Source organism: Desmodus rotundus, chromosome 12, assembly GCF_022682495.2.
Source record: "Desmodus rotundus isolate HL8 chromosome 12, HLdesRot8A.1, whole genome shotgun sequence".
Classification (NCBI taxonomy): domain Eukaryota; kingdom Metazoa; phylum Chordata; class Mammalia; order Chiroptera; family Phyllostomidae; genus Desmodus; species Desmodus rotundus.
In genome coordinates, this window is record NC_071398.1 from 39,366,594 (window position 1) to 39,374,995 (window position 8,402).

The following is an 8,402-nucleotide window of genomic DNA, read 5'->3' on the forward strand; positions in this document are numbered from 1 at the left end:
TGAGTTGGAGCAGGGAGCCTGGCATTTCATCAGTCACAGGAGAGACTAGTGAATGACAATGGAGATGGAGTGAGAAGGGCAGCACCTAGTGTGGAGGGAGCATATGTAGGGCTCTTCCAGGAGCCTCCCTTGTGTGTTGTAGGTAAGACAGTGGCCTGACCCCCAGGGGCAGGGAGATTCCCTGAGGCTGGGGCATGGTCAGCTCTGAGGGGTCACCTCTGGGTGCCACAGCCGGCCATGTGTGGACAGTGCCAACAACTGACGTCCAGCCACAGGCAGTGGGGTCATGATTCACAAATTGGAGCAGAATCAGGTTTTCCCAGTAACAACATTCTCCTCGTTGTGTCTTTCTCATGTGGAATGGAACAAGTGGCCTTCCCACAGTCCCTTCACACAGCTTCCACCCTGCTGCAGCCCCAGGGAGCAGCGTCCTGAGACCCTGTCTGTGGTGCTGATGACCAGCAACTAGGGCTTGTGCGCTGGGAGCTGGGAGCTGTGTCTGCCTTGTTTTCATTGTTTACAAGGAGCATTACTAACAGGAGGAGGTGGAGGGGGCTGCCGGGCGTGTGGAAGGGCCTCTGTCTCCCTTGCTTGGGGGCAGGAGGGTGTTGTGGGCGTCACTGCATGAGCTGACCCCTCAGTAGCAGGACCAAGTCCAGGCTGTCCATGGGGAGTTCATGGGGGAGGAAGAAGATGGACTCGGCCTGAAGAGGGTGGAGTAGACAGAACAAGAGTCCCTAAAGTCCACATCCTTGCCCCTGGAATCTGTTAATATGTCACCTGACAAAGGGAACTTGCAGATGAAAGATCATGTGATTGGGAATTTAAGGTGGTTCATCAGGTGGGCCCATTATAATCACAAGGGTCCTGTCCTTATAAGGGACAGAGGAAGGCAGGAGAGGCAGCGCCCAAGAAGGAGGTGTAAGGAGAGAAGCAGAGAACAGGGACTTCAAGATGATGCACTGCCAACTTTTATGACAGAGGAGGAGCTACAAGCCATGGGATGCATGTGCCTCTAACAGCCTGAAGAGGCAAGGTCACCAGGAAGAACCTCCAGAATGAATGACTCATGTCAAAGCCATGATATGTGCTGTGTGACTCCACTATGTGTGGTGATTGGCTGCAGCAGCTGTAGGAAACCAGCCTGAGGTGTCACCTTGTCTAACCCAACCTTGTGTGCATTGGGACAGGGAGGGAGTCAGAGCTCCTTCGTGATATGAACCTTTGGTGGTTTGTTACTATGTCTCTTCTCATGACAGATGATGCCCTGACAACACATAATGTCCTCCTGAATGTGATTCTGTGCCTCGGTGTTGGGCCAGCTTTGTTTATGTGAGTGTGGGCACCCTGATCCAAGTGGACCTACACAGGAACAGTGCCCATCCTGGGCTCTCAGGGAAGGACTGAGAGCTGTAGGGCCAGGTGTGTAGAGGGGGCTGCAGGTGAGGTGTGTGTGGGAGGAGCTGGGCCAGGGGGAGGAGGAGACACTTTGTCCTGTCTCCATGGGGTCCTGGATTAGAGTTTGTTGGTGGAACACTGGGACTCACAGTTGTGGAAAGGATGCTGTGTCAGTGAGATCCAGGTACAGTAGGAGAGTGGGGACTGATGGTAAGTGGGGGCTGAGGTCATGGGTAAAGCCAAGGAGGGGCTGCTCAGGGCAGGAGTCCTGTGTCTTTGCCACCTTGGTTACTCTGATAGCCTCTCTCTGTGTCCCCCAGATGTGAAGATGACCTGAGGGCTGGCCTTTGGGTCAAAGCAGAATCTCATGGACAGAGCCCAGCACCCTGGATCCTGGATTTGGAAACAGGCAACTTTATTTGTGGAGGCGACCAGGGTCCAGGTGAGAGAGGAAGAAGAGCACAGGACTCTGGGAGACTCAGAAGAGGCTCCACCCAGAATAGTGCCCTATCCGTGGGTGCAGGCCATGACCCCACAGAAGGATCCTTGCTCATCTTTGTGAAATGACACTTATTCTCTGCTCCTGAGACTCAGGGCACATGTGCAAAGGGGTAAACCCTGGGAGGTGTCCATGGCCTGGTCCCCGGGGCAGCGTGAGGACAGCAGAGTGCTCTTATTTCTGCATCTCCTTTACTTTAATCTTCTATTTATTTTTATTTCTTTTTACAGACTTGAGAGAGAGAGAGGAAAAGAGAGAGAGAGAAACATTGATTCGTTCTTCTACCCATTCGTGAATTCGATGGTTTCATTTCTACGTGTGCCCTGACCGGAGATTGAACTCAAAACCAGGGCACATGAAGACGACGCTACAACCAACTGAACAATCCTGCCCAGGGCTCTGCCTTGCCTTTAGCATGCCCCCCATCTCCACATCCAGGCCCTGTCCTCTCTCCAGGAAACAGAGACAGGAGGTGGGGTAACTTAACTGTTTTCCCTGCATGACCCTGGAGAGAAAGGACCCAGGGTTTTACGTGAGTTTTACTAAAAGAAATTCCCTTTCAGCCCTGACTGATGAGGCTCAATGGGATGGGTGTCATCCTGCAAACCAAAAAGTCACTGGTTTGACGCCTGGTGAAGGCACAGACCTGGGTTGCAGTCCCAGGTTGGGGGCATGCGAGAGGCAACAGATCCACACTTCTCTCTCACATCCATGTTTCTCTCCTCTCATACTCCCTCCCTTCTACCTCTCTCTACAAATAAATAACTGTAATCTTAAAGAAAAGTTCCTATTCATAGAAAAAGAGCAAACGAGGGGAAGGTCCCCTTTATTCGGATCATGCAAGTGGTCCTCCCTGCCTCACTGGCATGGTCTCTTTCTGGATGATGGAGCCTTTATTCTAGTCCATCAGGATCAAGGCAGCCTGTCAGGGTCATCAGTAATCAGGAGGGACCCCGACCTCGGGCCCAGGTCCCGAATATCCTCAAGGCTCAGAGCTGGCTCTCTGGCTCAGGATCTTCTTCCCAGGACCCCCAGGGTCTGGGTCTTAAGTTGTCCCCTCCACACAGCCCTGATGGAGCAGGACCTGGAGGACTAAGAAACACCATCAGCTCTGGGGCTGATGCGGCAGTACAAGTCTGTGCTTGGGTGCAGTAAGTCCTGTGAGAAAGGAGAGACCTCTGAGCCCTGCAGCCTCCTCAGAATGAGTACAGTGTTTTGCAGGCACGCTGGGGCCTGACTGTGCTGGGGGTCCCTGGCACCTCCCTCCTCCCCACCCTCTGTTTTCACTTTATGCTGCTGTTTCCTGAATATGAAGCACAGCCAGGCTTGGGCTGGGGGAAGATCATGGGCCCCCTCTGACCTGCAGGGCAGAATATTTGTCAACCACACTCACCTTATAGATGGGGACAGCTGTCCTGGTGCTGGGAGGGGACCCTGTATAGGGGGCAGAGAGAGGGCATCAGGGGACAGGACGGGAGCCCATTTCTGCACAGGAGTGACAGCGCTGCCTCCTGTGCAGCTGTCTCCATACCTACCCATCACCCTGCACCCCAATTTTAGTCCACGCTGTTCCCCCCTTGCCCTTGCTAACCTGGGAACCCTGACTGGTTTTCACAGCACCTGCTCTTCCCCATGCTGGACCCCAGGGTTCCCCTTAAGCTGCCACAGGGGACCAGGACAGACTTAGGACTGAGTGGGGGGTCGGTCCCTGACAGGGGTGTCCCATCTAGGGCAGGGCAGGGTGGGCCTTGTGCTGGCCACTCTGGGGACAGGGTCTGTGCTGTGTGGCAAGGTTGGATGCTGCCCCTGCCCTGAGCCTGCATAGCTGGGACCCTGGGTGGAGAGACTGGGACCGGGGAGGTGGAGGCTCCAGAGGGACCCTGGCCTGGGGGCAGAGACAGGAGTTAGCACCTAGGGGTGAGGGATCTTCACCCATCTTTCTGGGAGAGGCTGGGTCCTTTAGCTCCAGAGAACCTGGGGTGCCAGAGCATCTCCCAGAGACAGACCCTTTGGCCGTTTTCGGATCCACTGAGGGAGGAGGTGACACATGACACAGCCCTACAGGTCAGGGGTGAAGGGGGTAGTCAGGGTCCCCTGTGCTGAGTGGGTGATGAGAGCCCCACCATGAAGCCCAGGGAAGGGTCAGAGCCCAAAGTGGACAGCAGGAGTGGGCGCTGTGGGACAGGTCAGGGGCCCGGCCTCTCCCAGGCTGAGCAGACACTCACCAGGGGTGGACGCTGGGGGTCAGTGCTCTGTGAGGCCTTGTGGGTCACTGGCTCTAGGAAAGGTCAGACTTACTAGTGAGGGGAGCAGGGGGAGCCTTGGTGTCACAACAGGGGACAGGGAGGGTCTCCTTTGTCATTAGGGTGAGGACCTCTCTCCAGTGTGTTGGGGGGGGGGAGGATCCAGGAAAGGGAAACTGAGGCAAGCCTTAGGATCCATGGCTGACCTGGGCCCACAGGGGAAGGACCCACAGGCAGGTGGGGTTCAACAGGTAGTTTTAAGGGAAGTGACTGAGGACCCAGGACAGGAACCACCCCAGGGGAGTGACTTCGTGGGAAGGTCCTGGCCTCACTTGATCCGCCTGCCCACAGTTGCATGATGTTTTGCGCATGTGGACCCTTCCTTCAGCTCTAACTGTGCAGGTGTTCTCACACCTGCCACTCCTGTGTCCTGTTCACTGTCCTCCTGACTCCTCTTCCCTCTCACCTTGTGTCTCTTCCCTCTCTTTCCTGTTCTCCAAAGTCAACTTGATAAAACAGATTCATCTTGGAGAACTTCCTTCAGGAATTTTTCATCTCTGTTCATCAGCAGTGCCTGCACTTTTACTCCCTCATTCTTTCCAGGTCCAGTTTTGACAGGAAGGTTATGCTGCCCAGTTAAAGGAGTTAATGAGTGTTCTTTACTTTCCTTTTTTCAGAGAAGGTTGCCTTAGGTTGGAGCGAGCTGCCCTTTCATTTCTTTGTGGCTATTGCTGTCTGTCTAGCCTGGAGAAATGTTACCCTCCTGTGTTTGTAAAGTCACATGAACATTGCAATAACTTTCTGCATGTGTGTGTGCCCGTGACACCCCGCCCAGATCACGGGAGAGGGCTGTGCCCTAACCAGGCCCAGCTCTCATGCCCTCCCAGTGGTCACAGCCCAGTGTCACCTCCATTCTGACCTGCGGTGCCCACATTAGTTTGTCCTGTTGGGGAGCTCATCACAAGCAGGATAGCTGCTTATGTTTCTTTCTGCACTGGATGACTTTAGTCCAAGTATGCCATGGTTTTCATGCTGTGAGAGGAGCAGTGATTCATCCCTTTTTCAAGCTGTATAGTAGTCCTTTGTTTGAATACTCCACATATCTATCCATCAGCCATTGGACCTCTGGATTGTACATTTTTGGCTCTACTGAACAATATCGATGTGACTATCCATGTACATGTATATTGGTCAGTCGAACTCATCTCCTTGTGGTAAATACCATTGTATTTGCTGGAACACCTTCTCAAATATATACTTTTAGATTTTCCTGCCAGATAGTTGAACGAAGTTATATTCCCTCAGTGCTGTTTGTGTGTCTAGATTTGCAGCCCTTGGTATTATCACTCCTTTTACTTTAAACATTCCTGTGTGGTTGAAATGATATTTCATAATGGCTTTTACTTGCATTTCCCAATAAACAAAAAGGCACATTGAGCTTCACATATGTTTAATGTCCATTCACCTCTGTTCCATTTTTCAGTGTCTGTTAGAATTTTTAGTCATTCAAAAAACCGGACTGTGGAGAGACTGGAAGATGGCAGTGAGGTAGGTGGGAGCTGAACCCACTTACTCGTGCACCCAACTGGGACACCCAGCCAATCTTCTGAAGAACAGAGTCCCAGCTTGTATGAAGTTTGGAAGCCAAAGAGATGCTGTAAAATAGATGGTAAGGAGATTGCCTTGGGATGGTAAGGTCCCTGGGACCTGATCGGGGACCAAGGCTGCTGCGGGCCCTGGCCTGATGCCTGGAGCCAGGCGCAGCAGCTGCCGCAGGAACTTTGGAGGAGAGACAGATCAGTGATTTTAACTTCATGGCTCTCTCCCCTCCCAGAGCAGGGAAGCCAGCCCCACATGAGGAGAGACCTGGATATTTGAAGTCTCTGGGCAGAAAAAAGACATAGTGGGAGATGCACAGAGGGGTGTTTCCCACTGGGACTGTGGTTGCTGGCTGGGGCGGTACCAGAGAAATTGGAGAGCTGGGTGACGCAGGGAGAAGGGAGAAAAGTTGGGCCACAATGGACCCTGACCCAGATAGTCTACCGACTGGTCAGAGTTGGGCTGTGTGAAAAGCCAGGCGCTTGTTAAGAAAGGCGGGTGCGAACAAGAGGAATTCATTCAATAAAAGGCTCTCAGCTGCTACTTAAACAACTCTCTCCCAACAAAGAGGGAGGAGGAGGGGTGCGATTTGCTCCAAATCAGGGCGCCTCACCAACTGATCAGAGTGGGGCAGCGGGGGCTCAGTGGGGTATCAGTCCCCAGAGAGACTTAATTTAATAGGGAGACTAAACTGTCCTGAAGGGACTTTGTGAGTAAGCAGCGCTGAGACCAGCACAGAGGGGGGAGATGGGGTGAGAGTTACTCCCACTGAGTGCACCTCACAGACCAATCAAAGGGAGGCCCAAGGAGGTAGATTAAAGGCACCAGCCTGGGGGTGGGGGTCGTGCAGGGCTCTGAGGGCTTTGGCTGGAGGCTGGGCACCTGTGAATATTGTAGCCCAGATCAAGCCCCCAACGCAGAACCACAGGAAAGGGGAAAAAAGTGGAGCCCAGCCCCCCTCGCCTGCAACATCCAGGAAGACCAGCAGGACCCCCTTGGTGGATTCAAAGTCAGCAGGGGGCATTGTTTTTTCCTTTTCCTTCCCAGTGTGAGACAGTAAGACCTGGGGCTGTGAAAGGATCAAAGACAGATCCAGAGAGAGCTCAGAAGGCCAACGCCAACAACTGAGACGAAATTCACTTTGCTATCCTATAAGACATGCATTTTGAAGCTTCAAGGAAGATGGTGGCGAGATAGGTGGGAGCGGAGTCCACTTCCCCTCAACACCAGTGAAATACCTAGCTGATCTGAGGAGCAGAGTGAACAGCCAACGGTATTCCAGCATATATGAAGATTGGAGACCAAAGATAGAGGACATTGAAAGATCTGACTGTAAGAAGAGTGCTTAAGGACAATAAGGTCCCCGGGACCAGTGTGGGGACGAGGGCGGCTGAAGCCCTGGCCCGGGCGCAGGGTCTGCTGCAGGATTCTTGGGAGAGAGCCGGGCTGAGCTGTGTGAGCAGCCAGGTACATATTTGGACCAGGGGGCTTGAATAGGAAGAATTTCTCAAAAAGAAAAAGAAAGTAAGAGGCACCCAGTGGCTAATTAGAGAACTCTCCGCAGCAGCCATGGCCTCTGGCGCCCCTCCCCCTCAGCCCCTGGATGGTGAAAGCGGGACAAGCAGCCCCAGCGCTCACCTGAAGCCCCGTTGCTCGCACCCAGATTAGCGGAGTGGGGGCCCACACCTGAAACCTCGGGTGGGTGCGCACTGGGAGCTGAGGCTAGCTGCCCCACCCACAGGCCCAAAGTAGCGGACCCGAGGGCTGTGGGACTCAAGCCCAAAGCGGCTGGATCGGCCCACTGCACGTGACTCAGTCCCAAGCGGCAGCCCCCCCCCCCCAGCAGGCCTGCGAGACTCAGGCCCAGATCTGGGGACAAGCCAGCCACTCAAGACCCAGGCCCAAACCAGCAGATTGATCAGCTGATCAACGGCCTGGCTGCCTGAGAGGGACCACACCTACAACTCCTACCTAACCCATGCGCACAGAGCCCTACAGGGCCTACTGGCTCTCTGGAACTAAGGCAGAACACCCAGCAGAGGGGAGCTACAGGGCTAGGGGAGACTGTATGCCCTGGAAAGACTCAACCCAGTAAGGGGCTGAACTACCCCATAGCAGCACCAAGAGCCCCTAGCATCTAAGACAGCAAAGAGCAAGAAGGTGGAATGTGAGTTGCCCCTAATTGGTGCAACTCAAGGACAGCACAGCTGGTGAACTAAAGGCCTAGTGGGGATCAGAAGGACCCTGAGGGACTGGACTGGAGGCTGAACAACAGCGAAGAGTGTGGCTCAGGAAGGGAGAAAAGTGAAACCAATCCTTCCAACCACCCGTTCCCGTTCCACAGACAGGAAGACCAGCAGAACTAACCTGACTGGTTTAAAGCCAGCAGAAGACTTTTTAATTTTTTTTCCTTTCCTCCTTTCCCCCTGAATTCCTTCTTTCTTTCTGTCCTTCTTTCTTTTTTTGTATTCCTTCTTCCTTCCATCCTTTACCTTTTTTATTCCTTCTTCCTGCCTTCTTTTATTTATTCTTTTGTTTTAATTTTTGTTAAAATTCCTTCTTATCTTGCCTCCGATCTTTCTTTATTCCTTCTTCCTTCCTTCCTTTCCTTTTCTATTCCCTTTTTCCCTCCTTTTTTTTTTTCCTCCCCCCCCTTTTTCTCT

At 53.2% G+C, this 8,402-nt stretch overlaps 1 long non-coding RNA gene across 1 annotated transcript; it reads left to right on the forward strand.

The window, feature by feature from the left end:
• The first annotated feature begins 1,293 nt into the window (after window positions 1-1,293).
• Window positions 1,294-2,654, forward strand: LOC123478394 (uncharacterized). Its single transcript, XR_006653587.2, has 3 exons — window positions 1,294-1,422; window positions 1,719-1,840; window positions 2,128-2,654. It is a non-coding gene; the product is annotated as an uncharacterized lncRNA (long non-coding RNA).
• The last annotated feature ends 5,748 nt before the right edge of the window (window positions 2,655-8,402 follow it).